General features: G+C 37.0%; 1 protein-coding gene and 1 long non-coding RNA gene across 4 annotated transcripts in view; one reads left to right on the forward strand and one right to left on the reverse strand.

Moving 5' to 3' along the window:
• Window positions 1-18,793, reverse strand: part of LOC105229647 (furin-like protease 1) — a 298,513-nt gene that overhangs the window by 272,219 nt on the left and 7,501 nt on the right. The window lies entirely within an intron of this gene.
• LOC125776440 (uncharacterized) lies at window positions 10,345-12,345 on the forward strand. The gene is made up of 3 exons (XR_007421712.1): window positions 10,345-11,422; window positions 11,540-11,773; window positions 11,902-12,345. It is a non-coding gene; the product is annotated as an uncharacterized LOC125776440 (long non-coding RNA).

Genomic DNA, 18,793 nt, shown 5'->3' on the forward strand with positions numbered 1-18,793 from the left:
CTTCAAGAAGCTGCTCATTTGTCGGAACTGCCGATATCGGACCACTATAACATATAGCTGCCATACAAACTGAACGATCGGAATCAAGTTCTTGTATGGAAAACTTTCACATTTGACCAGATATATTCACGAAATTTGGTATAGATTATTTTTTAAGGCAACAATGTAATCTCCGAAGAAATTGTTCAGATCGGATTGCTATAGCATATAGCTTTCATACAAACTGAACACATAGTTACTAACAGAAATGCACCTGTGAAGGGTATTTAGCTTCGGTGCAACCGAAGTTAACGTTTTTTCTTGTTTTTTACTCATCATCTGCATATAAGGGTGTTTCACTCACAACTTCCCGCAATGGTTCATATCGCAACCAAAGTCAAAGCTTTGCTTATAGTTCAGCTAGATACCAAACCTACCATATCCACTGGAGAGTTCTAAGGATTTGTAGCCGACTTCCCGATAGTGTAAGAAACCTGGTAATAATTATTGGAAAGTGTCAGCTATTTACCTATTTACCAAGAGAAGTTCTTACTTCGTGTAAATAGTTTTAAAACGAGCTTAAGGGTATCCGATGAAACATGCTCAAAAGAGGTCCATACTTTATCCAATAATGAAAAAAATGTAAATAGTGCTAACATATTTTTCACAACTGTACAAACAGCCATATTTACATACAAACCACAAATAAGTGTGCCTGCAACCGACCGACGTTAGACATTTGACAGGTGAGGTTTTACCACGTGCGTGCGTGTCTGCCGTGTCTAGTGCTGCTTGCATGCAAAAAGTTTCGACGTGTCACACAGGCAAGCAAGCAGCTAGATCAGCATAAAAGTTCACATAACGGTAAAGGAATGTAAGTTAAGGTACTTTCCAAACATATACACTTATTCACATATTTATACATGCATGCCATGTGACAGACGGAATGTGATGGGCAGCAGTTATCAGATGACCCAAACTGACAACAATAACAGCATGTGTTAGTAGTCAAGTTCTGGTTAGCGCTCAGCCTGAACGGTTCGAGCAAAATAACATACTCGCAATGAAGCAGAAAAAGTTTAGTTCGTCTACGGCGGCACTGCCCGACCAGCAATAGCTTTGCTCTAATAAATTAAAGGTACACACATACTCAGAAAGGAACAAATATAAATATATGAATATGAATGTGCGCACATTGTGTATATGTATGAAGGTAACTTTTGTGCTGAGACATGTTTCAGACAGGCCGTCCAATTACGGAAACAATTAAGGTACATTGTTAGCAGGGAATCAGCGGCAAATGGAAAGAAGTATAAAGCGAACTTCACAGAATCAACTGAAAGAGTAAAGTGCAATAAAATTAAAGGTGAAATGAGGTGATTGAGTGGAAATGGTCGCTACGTGTTTTCAAGAAGAACAATTAAATATGTGACAACTAAGTAGACTCGCACACACATTCTTAGTACGAATTTTCTCCGCAAAAAAACTTCGTAAAAAAGGAGCTTTGACTGTGAAAACGTTTGCTAAAAACATCACATATGTACACACATACATTACGAAACAGTTTTTAAGTGAATATGGACTTTCTTTAACACAGTTTGGCAGCTGTCACTTGGTTATCAAACGCTTTCAAGTCCACTGCCTGCGAAATTCTTGTAGACGCCTAAAGTATTGGTTTCCAACTTGGATTTTTAAAATCGTTGACATATTCTATACTTATTTGCCTTGAAGCAGCAATTAACGCATTGAATTTAAAATCAAATTCCGCTTCTAAGACTCTAATCGAACTTCGTTGGCTACATAACGGATCATAGAAGTCTGCAGAAGCAGTAGCAATTCATTTGAGACATTAAACACAAGCGTAATTCGTTCGTTCTGGAGTCATTTTAAGAGCGCAAAAGTCAATAGGTGATTAAATCAAATTGCAATTTCGATGCTTAGCCTGTCGTAGCTTTTGTTAAATCATGGAGTGTTTTTTTTTGAATACCATCAAGTACAATGCCAACGTCTGGTATGGTAGATTAAGAAAGAAATTACATGAACCATATAACCCTTACGATGCACTTGAATTTGGATCGGAACCTGCTTATGATTTATAGTAATTTTTGAACTCAAACTCCTTATGAAAATCAGCTGCCGACAGATGGTATTCAAGTTAGTTCTCATGGGAAATAATAAGCAGCTTGGCTATACACAGTCGAGTGCAAAGAGAATAGTAAGCAATTGGGTGATCTACATGTATACTATCTCATCATCTCTCACTAATTCCGCCCTCTACAATTCAAATTTAGAAATTTTCTTTACTACATCCTTTTCATCTCGTCATACTTATATTGTGAGTAAACGTTTCCGGCCACTTCAAGTCTTTAAAGTTAAGCCTTCCTTTTAAATTAAGTTTAGTTTACTTGGCGTGTATAATATTGCAGATTGCTGCTCATCATCCACAGAACCATTTGCTTTAAGGGGCACACCTAGTGTAATGGTCTAAAAAAAGGTGATTTTTGGGAATTTCTATTAAAAAAAAATACTTTATCAATTACTATTTCAAAATTTTAAAAATATATGTATGTATTTATACATGTTTCAAGAATATACAGTGAAACTTTTGAAGAAAAAAATTAAATATTTTTTAAGTTGTAGTCGATCTCCAACGGCGCGAAAAAAAGGTCTTTCACTGCTGCAGTGATTCCCTCTCCGCGGATGAAATCTAAAAAAAAAAAATTCTCGTTAAACTAGATAATATTGTTTGTATAATGATCTACGATAAAAAAAAAATGACAATATGGCGGCGTTTAAAAAAAAATAGTCGAATTTTACCCAAAATTTTGGTCGTTTTTGGCCTGCCAAAATTCGAGTTTTTGATCAGATCAAAAATCGATAGGTCATTGTACGGAGAACTATATATAGAACATGTAAAAAAAATCGGTAGTGATCGGATCGTTTGTTTTTGAGTAATCACTGCAGCAAATTCGAAAAATGCTGTTTCGAGAAAAACGCGTTTAAAGGTAAAATGATCGTTATCTAACTGCCGAGCGGCTACTCTTTTAAATGGCTATAACTACAAAACTGTTTCAGATATCGATTTGAAATTTTAGTATGTTATTTTTGAAGGTATAACCTATCGAAATATGAAAAAAAATAAAAATCGATTTTTTGAAAATTTCACACTAGGTGTGCCCCTTAAGCACACTGTTAAAGATACCACAGCAAAGTATTTTTGACAATTTCGCAGACTATGGTAAAGCCGTTTAACAAATTTCCATAGCGAGCCACGGTACAGACAATATATGCAGAACAAAGCCCGATATTCACAATTGCCCGTTATTTTAGTAGCTAAATTTAGTGCAACTTTTGTAAAGTGTTCTTCATTAAATGAGATTTTCTCATCTACAGCAAGAGTATCATCCCTTAGAAAAGAACGCACAAACACATAAGAAAGGAAATGTGAGTGTATGCGCAACGCTTAAGCGAAACAAAACTGAAGAATCTGCAAAACTAACCAACAAAAACGCTCGCTTTATTCCGCTGGCATTAACTGCCGATGCCAGCGTCTGCTAGTGGGACCCCATTTCGAAAGAACCACCCACCAGCCGCCGATGCGTAGACTAAAGAGGAACAATCAAAATCCAGACAGCGCCATGCGACCATGTGGCAACCAGCGAACTAGCCAACGTGGAGCCAGTGGGCTTTCGATCGGGCGTCCACCCGCAACCCGCCTGAAACTACAACCACTTTATTTTTCTTCTTTTTTGCTTTTGTGTTGCTTATGCAACGCACCATGGTGTTATGGATACTTAATTTATTTTTTATACAGCTTCAGGGTTAACATAAATGTGGGCATTTGTGGGTGGAAAGTACACGCACGAATATACATACATACATACATGCATGTATACTATGTATTATATGAACATATGTGTGAATACATACTATGTATGTACATACTATCTGCCCGTGCAGCTCGAGCATGTTGACAGTTAAATTAATTATTTCTTATTTCTCCAAAGGTTTTTAGTTCCGCGCTGGCTATGCGTCAGTACTTAGGTAGCCGCTTATGAATGTAGATCATTCAACGCTGGGCAAAGTAAGATGGGGCAAGGAAGAGACCATGGTGTAATCATATGCTTGTCAGCATGTGACAAAGGCAGCAGAATCTCCTTAACTTACATAATTTTACTTCCGCAAGGAACATAAAGGCCACACAACTGCAAGCATACATACTTACATGGTAATTTAAATCAGCTCGTGAGTGAGCAAGAGTCGGGCAGTGTGAATGAAACGAAGTATCAAAGCGTGAAAACAGTTTTAAATTAGATTGTTAAATATAATGTTCTATTAAGATATGAGCATGAAGCCAATGTTTTGTCTCAAATTAGCTGTATGTGAGACGTAGACTTGAAGTGGAAGTATGTACATGTGTACATACTTACGTATGTACGTACCACCCTAGCAAGATAACTGTGTTTTCATAGGCTCTGCCATTTCAACTTGCTTAACGTAGTGGAAAAATGAGCGAGTGGAAACAAGTTGACAAATAACGAGAGACTTTGACTTTCGTCTTATGAATCTAAAAGAACGTCTAACAAATTTTGGATGTAACACCACTACTTTGGTGAATTGTTATGTTTTCTTAAGGGGTTAGGTGGGTTTGAAAATTAAAAAAATAGATTTTTTTATTTGTCTACAACACCTCTAGAATATTGTCCGAGAGTTTTACGTTGATCCGAATAATAGTTTCGGAGATACAGCCTTGAGAACTTGTGCGCTCGAGGCTAAGTCCGCCATCTTTAAACGCGTTTTTTTTTTCAAAACTGTGTTTTTGAAGTCGGCGGATACGATTTCTCGAAAAGTTATGGACCGATTCGAATTGTGTACTTCTTATTCTTTTTACTGGCGTAGACACCGCTTATTCGATTATAGCCCAATTAACAACAGCGCGCCAGTCGGGCGGTATAGACGCTTTTACATAATCTGCCGAGGTGCGCCGTTTGTCCGATGTTGTTAATATTATTTGTATTTGAATTTTGCTTGTTTGTGTCATATATAATATGTTATCACAGATATGGAGTTCGGTTTTTTAATTTTTATTATGCCTACTTGCTTTAATTTTCTTGTTTGTTTATGAATCACTTTTTCGCTCGCGTTAACGTGATTTTATTGCGATTTGCTCAATTAGTAGGCTGGCGATAAGATTGTTGTTAGAGCGGAAAGGGCACAGTCACATTCTTTATTTATCTAATTTTTTGGCTTAGCTTAGATGATATTATATCGCTTAGAAATTCTGTATTGGACGACAGTAACGGTTTTTTTCTTGCTGTTGCTGAGAAATTATTGTTGCGATTCAACCACATCCGAGAATTCGCTGTAGTTAATACAGTTGCGATAATTGTATTCCTCCTATCGGGATTGCTGTGCGGGCTTTCTCCTCATGGTTTTCTGTGCCTTTCCACATTCAGTCACATATTTTTCTGAGCCTGATGCTGTTTTTCCATGCGTAAATTTTCACATTCTTTTGTCGTTACACACACAGCCGAACCCAGGCATATGGAAGTATTACGAAGAGATGAGCTTGGCATTTTTGGTACATGTTTTAGTTAGAGGTAGAGTATCTCTTTATAAATACTTCTTTTCTTTCTTTTCTTTTTTTTAGCAAACAATAATCGCATTCATTTCATATGAGATCAGGTTTGGGTCTCGTTTTCATTTGTCGGTTCTCGTTTTCGTTTAGCTTGTGACCATTGCAATCCAACCACCACCAACATGGATATGTGAGTACGAATGAATGTGTGTGCCTATTGTAGTATCTCCCCAAGTAAGTAACAGCGTTCAATTAAGTTTGGATATCAACGTTAATACCTCGAGATTATACTCGTATTTAGTGGTCGACAGTTGAAAAAACTTCTATTAGATTTCGAACAGGCCGCTTCCTCATTACTTTTACGGGATTAGTTACAGAAAAATATTGTTTTGCAAATTAAATCGTTATTATAATTACACACAGGTGAAATGTGGTTGTTATACATATGTACATATATGCCTTTGTGGTTTCGGAAACCACAGGATTGACTGTGAGAGAAATTAATTCGTTTTTTAGGAGTTTCTAAACGCAGATGCTGGAGAATTTCAAAACGCTGGAACACACATTGACATACAAAAATTGTAGTATTTGAGTTTCAGAGAATGCAAAAGGGAAAAACACGTTTCGCATCGTGTTTCGGTTAAGCGAGATGACTGAAACGTGCTAATGTGTAAATGTTTAACTTCGTCCGAAACACAGATGTTTGTTGTAATGGTTTTTAACCGAACAATGACTATATGAGAAGCTCATTTTTAATAATTATTACTATTACGCCTCAGAAAACACCGTTCAGATTTCACGTAATATTGATTGTGTAAATGTAGCTACAATAAAGTCAAAGTTTTCATGGAAGTAATTATTTTTTTCTAAACACACTAGACAACAAATAGTTTTCAAATGAATTATTTAGCACGACAACTTAATTACTGTTTTCATCAGTTGACTGCGGGTTATGGAGGAAGTACGGTGTTTAAAAATATTCGAAATGCCTGTAAACAAAGGTGAAAAAAACATTTCATGTTGTATTCATATAACGGTTTGAATTACACGTGTATTTACATGCTTTCCACTCGATTAAATTTCCCATAAATAGTTTCACACAGCGTTGCATCCTGAAGCTTCAGGCAGTTACAAGTCACAAGTTATGCAGATGAAAGGTTCTCAGACTTTTATTTTAATGACAATTGGCATATGAAAATCATATAATAACACAATAATTCTGACATTTATTTGCGAATTAAGTATATGTATTTACAAATGTATGTACTATATAGTTATTAGGGTGTTTTTTTTTTATTGAACTATTAATTTTTTTAAGTCCCGTCACGAAATTTCTTTGGAAATACTCTAAAAAAATTCCCTGAAAATTTTAGCTCTTAATATTAACATTAAGAACTGGACCAAGGCCTGTAAAAATTTTCCATAGAAAATACACTACAATCGTGAGTTTTTATCTTTAAATTCCTACAGATCAGAGATATTTTATGGCATCGCTTTGACTTTAGACGCATATTTCTCAGAGTTGTTCACTCTACAAAAGTGCCCAGTGCAACAAAGTCGTAACTCACACCGGCGAGGTAGTACGGGGCTCTAAACCCGATTTTTCTAAAAATTTCGTATTTTTTTGTATATATTTCGGAAATGATGAAGCTATAGAAAAAATGTGCATGACAAATTTGTAGGAAATTTTATTTGCTATAAAAAAGATTCGAGGTCAAAATCGCTATCATTAATATTTCTCGAGATATTCGGCTTTATAAGTAAGGCTTTATAGATTTTTTATGGATGGTATGTATTAAAAAATCTATGAAAATTGAATACAGCTTTCCTTAAAAAACCGAATATCTCAAGAAGTATTAATGATAGCGGTTTTGACCTCGGACCTTTTTTGTAGAAAATAAAAGAATTTTAAATTTCAGCCTCACTTTTCATTATTATCTTATATGAACATTTTATCTCTGTCCTTTCATCAAATATTACCTCGTTCCACCATAAAACAAAAAGAAACATATTTTTTTTTTCGATTCGTTTTAAATAACTTTTCTCTTTTACTGCACGACGAACTTTCTCCATATTAAATATATATTTTGCGATTATTTCGCATTCACCAACACTAACGGCCATCGAAGGACGAAGGACAATTGGATTTGCCAACTATGAAATATCGATATTGATTAGTCAATTAGAAAATTGTAACAATCGAAGTTACAAATGAAAAGTCAAAAGTGAAAAGGAAAGCGAACGAAAGAGTAAATCTACAAATTATCAACGAAAAGTTGGAAACTGAGATTTGTTGAGAAATCTTTAGAAAAATTTGTCCTTCACTAGGCCGCATTCACTCAATTAGTGCAGCTGCCAACCAAAACTTAGAAATTGAATGTCAGGCAAAAAAATTGGAAGGAAAAAACACAGCGTAACAAAAGGAAACAAAAATTTGCTAAGATGCACGATGGAAAGTTATTAGCTCTTAAGAAATGTAGCAAAATAAAAAAGTTAATAAGTACGCCTGTAGAGCAAAGCAACTGAATCTTCTCTTCGCAAACTTACCACATTCGTCAAACAGCTCCGAATTTAGTTTTTTAAGAGGAAATTTCAAAAAGCATCGCACGGCTGAGATGATGTGAAAGTGAAACAACTGGAGTAGCTAATTTGCCGAGAAGCGCAAAACGCTGGCTCTCAATGAACAAAGCATATGCTTCAAAACCGGTGTTTGCTGTTTATAACGACATGAAATTGTAAAAACATCGAGCGCTAAGCAAGCGCCTTTAAACTGAGAATGCATGCAATGGTCTAATCAACCAGAAATCAACTCAAACTCAGGACCTTTGAAGATTTTTAAGCGAAAAACTAAACATAAAATTCACAACTCGAAGCTTTTCAATAAAGTAGCGTCGGCAAATAAATTTGTTACGGCAAAATACCGCGTACATAATTGCATACAAAGTATTTATATTCGAGTGGCAACCCTCTGGCGCTGCATGAACTGCACGAAGTGCTCAGGAATGCGTTCACTCATTAAATAGAAAATTCTTCAGTTTCAAAAGCATGACTATCGATATGACTTAGGCGAAAGGAGTGAATTTCCACGTAATTAATTATGCAATTTAGCGTGTACTAAGCATCAAGCAGCCAGCATACCTGTACACACATGCATATCAGCGTTTGCTGTAGAAGAGAGGGTTAAAAATAAATGAACTAAAAACCAATTAATCGCATTTTGCTTACACACGGTCGCGCGAGCGTAAAATATAGAAACAGGGGAGCAAGGAAAATGAGGAACGAAGAAAGGAGAAAGGGGTAAAACAAGTACATAATTAGAGCACAAAGCTTTGAAAAATGCACTCAAATATCAGATGTGAAAATAAAAAATACCAATTGTGTTGTTGTTGGGGATATGTGCATTGGAGTTAAAAAAGCCAAAATATTTCAAATTAATTAAATTAATCTTTAAATTTAATTTTCAATGAATTACTAAATGCAAATGTGGATAAAAGTAGATAAAATGAATACGAATTTTAAGTAGTCTTAAGCGCTGCCAGTTGAAGTTCTTGCAACCGTGTGATAAACAACAAGGCCACACAATGCAGAATAATAATAATAATAAATATTCAACACTTTCAAAAAGGCATTATTTGGATTTAAGTATTATAAAATATTACTTTTATGCCAAAACTGCAAACAAAAAATGTAATTTCATTATCAATTTTAATACGAAGAGTACTTACAAGCATCAAAATAATAAATAATATTTGGCAAAATTCTAATATTTTTAAGCCCCACAATCAAACAAGTAAATAAGTGCGCAAACCAAAACAGATTTTATACATTTTTTTTATTTGCAACAAACTACAAGAATAAGGAAGAGTTCGGAAGCGTTGAAAGCACAAAATACTACTGAGTTTATGGTTTTAAACCTGATAACGATGAAGTGATGTTTAGCGGGTACATGACCTTGACATCAGAAACTTTAAGAAACCTCATTTTTTATCCTTTGTACATTTTGTGGTAATAAGTACTTTTAATTTCTAACTTTCTTTACATAGTTTCTTATTTCTATTTTTTTTATTTTCCGACGTAATTTGACTTTTGTCTCTAAAATGGCTATAATTTATAACGTGTGTACATGATATTCACTTTCAGTCATTGTGGTGATTCATTAATTGGTAATTGTCATTCACCATCAGCTATAAAATGTCCAAACTCGGTATATAAAAGAGAGACGAGATATATGCATACCTCTATCTCTTTTAGACAAAGTCAGATACAGCTATTCGCACATAGCCAAAATTTTGTGTGGCAATATTCATTATATACTCTTGTTTATCACTTCAACTCTTCACGAGGAATTTTTTGCTGTCGTTTTGAGCCACAAAATTAATTGATAATATGAATTAATCAAATCGTGTTGCAAGTTTGCTTTCAGCAAATATATTTATCATTCATAAAAGCGAATACACATTCGTTAATGTAGGACGTTAGAAATAGCCAGCTTTGGTGAATAGTTTAATGAATAGTACTGCTAAAAATATAAAGTGTCTGATTTAAAAAAAACAAAAAAAACAATTTTGGATACATGCTCGTTATGAACACATATTAATTGCCTCAAGCTCATCAATCTGCACATTGGATAAATGAAAGCATTTACTTAGGTATTTTATCTAAATCTTTTATTGTCGACATTTTATTTTCAAAAATTTTATGGACAACTCAGATTTATATCGCCCATAGCTAAATCGCTCGCATCCATATTTTATGCTGTTACCATTATTAAACCGATTAAAAAGCACTCAAAGCACCAACGACGAACGTAAAGATTGATATTGGCCTTGAACAACCGGCTGACCTCATTTAAAAACTACACAATGAAAATCCACTTAAATCTCAAATGATTTATAATATTAAAAAGAAAACATCTTTGATTTCACGTTTTCTGATGTTTTTTTGTTTATACGATTGAAGCCAACAAATCATGAAAATATGCCAGAGTAAATATTCCAAATCAAATAAGCACATACTTGAGTATGTATGTATTGCACTACTACATGCACACGGCAGCAATAAAAGCAACCAAGCATTTTCATACGGAAAGAATTTCATCCAAGCGGGCTATTTATAAAACCCACAAGTGGAAGATTACAACAAAGTCATGAAAGCTTCAGATAGTGAAGCAATGCCATGTCCGACATAGACCTATGTACATACATACATACAGGCATACGAACATAAAGCGCGGTCGATGTGAGCAAATTTATTTTTTTAATTTCAAGTGATTAACAAATAATCGATATTATTTGAAAATCAAGCAAAGTTAGGCGATGCTGAAGTGTCTTCAAACGCTCAAATCTCCGTCAAGTAGCATTGGTATTATGTTTGTGTTTGTACTCTGTTGTACTTTTGCAGTACTCGAATTTGTGTGCCTATTTCTAAAAATATTTATTTAGGTTTTGATTGTAGAATAATAGAACTGAAGAACACTTGCGACCTGGTGGTGTGTATTGTAAATAAATATATGTATTACCTGCAAATAAAAAGTATATATAAATACGTACATATTATGTGTGTTTGTGTACATACATAGGTTTAAAGATTTACCAGGATAGCAGGCAATCTTTCAATGGCACAAGCGCACTGTATAAAAGCTCTTAGTGCTTTGCCAGTTTTATTTGATTATACTAGTCCCGTCACTTTGATTTATAGAAAGTATTGTTTGAACTTATTTCTACGAGTATGCATCTGTACAGTTCAAAATTATAACATCATAGACTTTTCTAATGTATTTCGTACAAGAAGGCTTCTCAACTTCTAAGCTGGCTGCTAGCTGGCTCTATAAAAGAAAGGCAGGCACCGTGCCTGGTCAGTGCTTAGGTGGCACTCGCGGCTTGATGTGTTGTGATGTGAAAGTCGTAAGGTGACATCACTGTAAGCTGGTTGTTAGCTAGCTCTATAAAAGAAAGGTGGGCACCGTGCCTGGTCAGTGCTTAGGTGACACTCGCGCCTTGATGTGTTGTGATGTGAAAGTCGCAAGGTAACATCACTGTAAGCTGGCTGCCAGCTGGCTCTATAAGAGAAAGGCAGGCACCGTGCCTGGTCAGTGCTTAGGTGACACTCGCGCCTTGATGTGTTGTGATGAGAAAGTCGCAAGGTAACATCACTGTAAGCTGGCTGTCAGCTGGCTCTATAAAAGAAAGGCAGTCTCCGTGCCTTGCCAGTGCTTAGGTGACACTCGCGCCTTGATGTGTTGTGATGAGAAAGTCGCAAGGTAACATCACTGTAAGCTGGCTGCTGGCTGGCTGTTAGCTAGCTCTATAAAAGAAAGGCAGGTTCCGTGCCTGGCCAGTGCTTAGGTGACACTCGCGCCTTGATGTGTTGTGATGTGAAAGTCGCAAGGTGACATCACTATAAGCAACTTTTTGGAGCGGGTAAAGTACCATTGATGGTATTAGAACAGTATGCATGTAATCGAGCGCATTAGTGTTAACTACTCGATTAGCTTGTTTTTAAGCAATTGTATTTTCAATTAAAATGAAAACATACATACATACATATGTATGGAAAATCGTAATATAATTTTGATTTGTTGAAGAAGGCGCTGCTTTTAGTAGTCAGTTTCATCTGGCGACTTCTAGAACGATAAATAGCTAAAGCAGATGTCAGAGTGCATTGTACATTCATAAGAAGTGGGATACCAAGCAGTACGATATTATAAAATTTAGAGATAATATTATAGATTAGCTCCTGGATGAACTGTCTACAGAACCGCAAGCACCCAGAAGAACTATACATTTTTCTTAGAAAAATCCTAGAACGGCAAGAAAGTCACTGAAACGATATCATGAATGTTATAAAACATTATCTGCTCAACGAGACAAAAGTTTTGCTGAAAACACAAATAAAAAGTTACAACGTTCTGTCAATTTTGCGAAAATAAACCACCACTTTGTTTAAAATGTTAAAAAAAAACTCACAAATATTAATAAATATAATTAAAAATTTGTTTTGATACCAAATATTTTTATTTCATTTAACAAAAAATAGTTCTGAATCGAAGCCAGCGTGACCCACCGCCAGATGAAACCTTAGTGCCGTCCTCAACGTGGTAATTATGATAATAGATTACTAACAAAGCTCACAACACTTTAACTGGAGCTAAGGCGTAAAGTATAAATAAATATGAAAAACCCTAAGTTATCTAACCTACTTTCCCCATTTTTTGCGTCCACAACGACTTGAAGAAGCTTCCACTTCACATTTCAATCAATCAGACAATAGCACAGTGCAGCAAGGCATATGCATATAGTATATACATACATATGTAGATGAGTGTATTTTAGTCAAACATAGCGAAGAACACAGAGAGTTTTTTAGCGGGTACCCTCGTAAATCGCCTAACTTTAAAAAAAGAGTGCAGTAGTTGCATTGCTTTAGGCTTTTATGGGGGCTCCATGCATTTGACACATATGGATGTATGTACAGGTGTATATACTCCTACATAACTATGTAGACATGTGCGTGCACTCGAGAAACTTCAAGTACTTGTGCACTCGCATACAAGCGGACAAACAACAGCAGCACTTCACCGGCTTTTTCTTCAGCACTTCAGCTTCAATTGAATGTCTTACTTTTATGCAAGCCGTTTTCTTTTTGTTTTCGCATACACCTCTGCCTTTCTAACTTTTATACTTTTACTACCTCATTGTGCTATTTATGACATTTTCAATAACCATTTGGCATGGAACGCACACACACAGGGCTGTACTCTTCAGAGTTGCGATACATGAATATTTCAATTCAACCCACATTCGAGGAGCCCTCAACTATCTAGTGCCATATCTACTCACATACATATACATGTGTACAGACACTTCAAGAATGAATATGACGTGACCTAATGCAAAAGAGACACACACATACATACAAATGCGGTTGTACCCTTTATTGAAATTGAAATAAGATGAAGATGCTTCATAGATTCTTCCAACTTGGCCAGCAAGCAAGGCGAATGCGAAAAAATGCATAATATAAATATGTACATAAGTGTGTGTAGCGCACCATATGTGTGCTGAAAGAAAGAATAGCAAGCTATTAAACTTCAATTACTAGCGTGTTATGGCAATAAAATGGCAAGTCAGGGGGAAACAAGAGGGGAAGGATGAAATCGGACGCTCAACTACTGTACATGAGCATGTACTACTTGTATATACATTTGTATCGGCATGATTATAATATTCTTTCAGTTTAGTCGTACTTATGTACAAGAGCATCCGCAGCAGCTTTCTGCGCTTCCCTGCTTGCCCTTTCACACATTCGCATTTTGAAATGCAAAAAAATCGATTCAAAAATCGTGTGCTCTACGAGTATGTGTGAATGTCGCAGCAAAAGACATTAAAATTTGTTACATTTACTTGAATCTTTATTTTTCCTTAGCCAACTACGCACACTCATACATCCAAGTCTGCATTCATTATTATCACAGTGTTGGCAATGTTTGACTTTATAGTGGCGGAGCGAGCCATAGTGTCTGCCATGAAATACTCACCAACGGATTTACTTTTTCGGCGCCAAACAGGTTTCCCATGCAACAACAAGGCCAATGTAAATCATTGCGCATTTGTATTTGGTTATAAATAAACATTCGGATAGTTTTTCTGATTTTATGACTTTTATTTTGCCATTCAAACGAGTACTATGCTAGCGAGTGTGGAGACAATTGAGCCACTCATCAAACCGAGTAAGGAATCAGCGACTTCCGATAGCGAGTTAGCCAGCGAGTAGTCAAGTTGGAACATAATACAGCATACGATCACATCGCACAGTGGCCAAATGCGAAGTTTATGTTGATAGCAAAAAGCATTTCGTTTCTTCTCCTATCTTTTGCGTATACACTTAGCTTCAATGTTGATTTAAAATGTTTTCGAAGATTTCGTTAATTTTTAATTTCATTTTCTGGCGATCTAGAGGTAGATTGAGTCGTGTCAAGATGTCATGTTACTTTTCATCATGGAAAGACTTACGCCAGAACAACTTTAACTTAATTACAAAACTTTCTGTTCTGTAAAGAATGTGTTTCGCGCGCTTCACTCAACTTATGGTCCACATATGGTCCACATAATCGACCTACTGAGCATCCCAATCGCAGCACCATCACCCATCTTGATACCTACCATTCATTATCAGATGATGGTTGACCGAACAGATCTTGTCCAGCACGCAGAGAGTGTGCACGAAGGCCGTGAAGAGTCGATTCTGCGCCGTTCGCAGCAACTCGAACTGGTAACGTAATATGGAACGACTTGACGCATTTTACATCCCGATCTTAAATTGAAAGCGTACAAAATACAGATTGTGTAAAAACTGAAGCAGCTCGACCTTCACAAACGACATCGCTTCGTATTATGAGCTCTTGAAAAGTTCCAAAAAGATCCGAAGTTTTCCGGGCAAATTTTGTTCAGCGCTGAAGTCCTTTTTAGGTTCAATGGGTATACATATAAACAAGAAAAATTTCCGCATTTGAGACGAAGAGCAACTTGAAGAGATTTAATAGCTGCCATTTCATCCAGAAAATAACAACGAGTTGGTGGGGTTTATGGACCGGTAAAAGCATCTTTCAAAAATTATGCCGGTGAGAACGTAACCGTCAATGGCGACCGTTGTCGCGCCATGATAACCGATTATTAGATGCCTGAAATTGAAGCTCGTGACATTTGGTTCCAACAAGACGCCGCCACTTCCCACGCGTTGCATCAATCAATGGATTTATTGAGAGAGCACTTCGGTGGGCAGATAATTTCACGTTTTGGGCCGATCGAATGGCCACCAAGATCGTGTGATATCACACCATTAGTCTTTTACCTGTGGGGATATGTAAAGTCTAAAATCTAACGAACAACCCCGCTTCGCTTCAAGCCTTGGAGCAAAACATCACGCGTGTCATTCGCCAGTTATTAGTTGAAATGCTCGAACGAGTCACCGAAAATTGGACTCAACGGTTGGACGATCTGCGACGTAGGCATGGCCAACACTTGAAAGAGATAATCTTTAAAAAATATTTGAGAAAGAATGCTTTTTCGATTGGTAATAAACACTCCCCATTAAGTTTCTGTGTTTTTTCTTTAAAATGGATCCCCCTTTACACACATTTTTATCGACACAACTTTGTGATTTCCCCCACAGTGCAGCAGCGTCGCCACTCGTCATTTGACCTTTTGGCGTTCCAATTCACTCGTTGCTCTTGGAAATTTTTTTAATATAGCTAAAATTTGTAAGCTCTTCTATTGCCATTTGGCAGGTAGTGCATATAGATTACACACAGCCATGCAGGTGCTGCTGCAAAACTATTGCGCATTTTTTGTATTTCATTCTATCGGTTCATCGTAACCTTAGCTCGCGATCCAATTACAAATGAAATAGAATAGAAAAAATGTGCAATCGGAACTTTTAGTGCTGCGTAAGAGTTGGCAATAAAGTTTCGTAGTTGCCAACCATGAAGCACACATTGGCGCACATTTCATAGATATGTATGTATGTACATGTATGTGCGGGCCTGAGTATTTAATGTACCATACATATGTATGTGCAGAAGGTTGATGTCATTCTTGGTACATATGAAAGCGCTTTTTTCATTTTCCAATTCTGTTTACATGCATGTGTGTATGTAATTTTATCTATGTGAGCTTATTCCGAATTTATTGCTTGTGCAGATTAATGTCGTAAATAAGCATACATATGGATGTATGTTGCACCCACCTTTAAAATCTTTAATTGCCAAACTTTACTTAATTTATTTACTCAGTTTTTCTTTTTATTTTTTTTTTATAATAAATATATTCTACAGAAAATTAGATGAGGTCATAATGACCCGAGTAAAGAAAAGAAATTATCAATAATATAACGTTCAATTAAATCGTTATATCACAACCTCACCGATATGGTATCCTTATAAAAGTTTTTTAGCCAGCAGCCACTTGATCATACGTATTGCTTATCTCGAACATTTTACAACGGTTCAGACCATAAATGTCGAACAATCCAATTAAATGCTGTACTCAAAACCAAAGAAGTGCGATTTTATGCCATTGTTTACCAACAAACACACATCTTTAGACGTTCGCAAGCGCATAATTGAATCCCTAAACTCTGCTTATAGGCTTGATTGTTGGCTGGCTTTAAATGAACACAAAACTCGAGCGGTCAAAACATAGCTTCAACGCCGAATCGACCAGCGGTCTTATTGGTCGATCTTGCAGTTGTCTAAATATGGACAGAGTAGACGCACTAAATTCGCGCTGGCATAATGAAGATGATGTGCAAACGGTAATAGCAAGATAAGATTTCGCAAGCCGATGCGAAACGCTGGTGCGACAGTGGAACTAACCGCCACTATTCGGGTTAGTGGCTTGTGAACGCCGAGCCATTTTAATATTGCAACATTACGTATTTAGCTAACTGCGGAGGAATGCAATTGCCGGTTCTTGAATAAGACCGAGGGAGCAAGCGGCACTAGCAGCAGAAGTGGCTGAGGCGCGAAGAGCAAGAGCCAAACATGTTATTCTGCGCCGAACGATGCGATGGGCCATTTTTTGCGCACACCACAGTCACCGCATGCCGCATGCCACATCAATATAAATAAAATGCCAGCTCGACCGCGGTAACAAACAGCAACATCGCAGTCCAAGCGGCGGAAGGCGGACGCTGCCAAAAGGTAAAACATTTAAACCAAAACAAAAGTAACAGCAACAAAGTGACCAGTAAACCGCAACATAAGCGAGCGAAAATCAGCTGTGGCGAGCGCAGCGGCAGAGGGCGGCTGATAATAAGAAATACCTACAGCGTGCTGGTGGCAGACGAGCAAAAATACTAAAGCAAGCACAGTAAGTAAATATATGCCACTGATTGTAGCCAAACCGTAACAAAAATAACAAGACGAAGTAGCCCGTGAGTGGCCGAACAAGAACAGCATGACTTTTTGTGCCCTGTTCGCGGCGCTGTATGCGCATCCCGCAGAGGCTTGCGCGGTTTGTGGAGTCACGGTAGCATAGGAGCATAAGACAATGCAACTTGATTTCCATGCAGTCGAACAGACGCTTTGGGTGCAGCAGTACGAGGGCACCACAACAACATTTCTGGAAAACTGAATAAAGCGCCAACAATAACAAAGGCAGCAATGAGCATAACCATAGCACAAAAAGCGCCAACATCCGTAACAACACCAACAATAGCGAACAATGTAAATAAATAAAGGCAACAATGCCAAAACAAAGAGTAAAGCGATCCATCCGAATGCCGAACACCGATCAGTGTGCTGTCTGTCATGACCCTGGAGCGGGCTGAAATGACTTCGCGCGCTTTCACGGGGAAATAAATAATGTATGTACATACATACATACATTTTTGTGTGTGTATCAGCGTGCTTGCGAATTTGTGGTGGGCGTGCGCATGTGCGAGCATCGGTAGAGAGTGATATGAGCAGATATGGTCGAGGTATGTGAAATTCGAGCATTGTCTGGAAGTTGTGGGCGAATCATGATCGTAATTGGAATGCGATATTTGCTTTAATTGAAGATCTTTATTGCCTACCATTAACTTAATAACAGCATACCGACGTACTTTTGTATCTGTTTATGCACAACTATGCGAATGGGAAAAGGTTTTTTGCGGCCAAAAACCTTGACTTGGCAAAATGAATTTTAAAATACTTATGTTATATGATGCTCTTGCGAAATTTATTATTAACCCGCATATTAGCGCTTCAATTGAATTCCTTAGATCGCGAACGATAACAGTTAACAGTAACAATGTTAATTTAGGAAAAACGACTACAAGACGTCGTGGTAGAGCGTCTTACAATCATGAATTTGAGAAGTTTGGAAAAATTTCCGGGGTCCAAAGAGAAAACATCCATAAAAGAATGGATCGTGCTGTATAGGCTTTTTTTGGTATGAACATACATACATATGTACATATGTACATACTTCCACATGCAACGTTATGTTTGTTTCGCGGACAGGAATTGCGAACAAGAAGCAAATAAGTAGTCGTGCACGTAGACTTGAAGCGTACGTAAATGCACAATGAGCCGGCAACAGCCAGCCCACGTTCTTAGCCGCCGCCGCCGTCGGAAGCCATTTCAGAAATGTTAAACTTCCAGCGCCGACGCTGTGCGAGCATACAACAGAGTAGTCGTGTGTAAACGAAAAATAAAGGAACCAACACAAATATAAAAGTAAACAATTTTACAAT

The sequence above is a fragment of the Bactrocera dorsalis genome, chromosome 2, assembly GCF_023373825.1.
Source record: "Bactrocera dorsalis isolate Fly_Bdor chromosome 2, ASM2337382v1, whole genome shotgun sequence".
Taxonomy (NCBI): domain Eukaryota; kingdom Metazoa; phylum Arthropoda; class Insecta; order Diptera; family Tephritidae; genus Bactrocera; species Bactrocera dorsalis.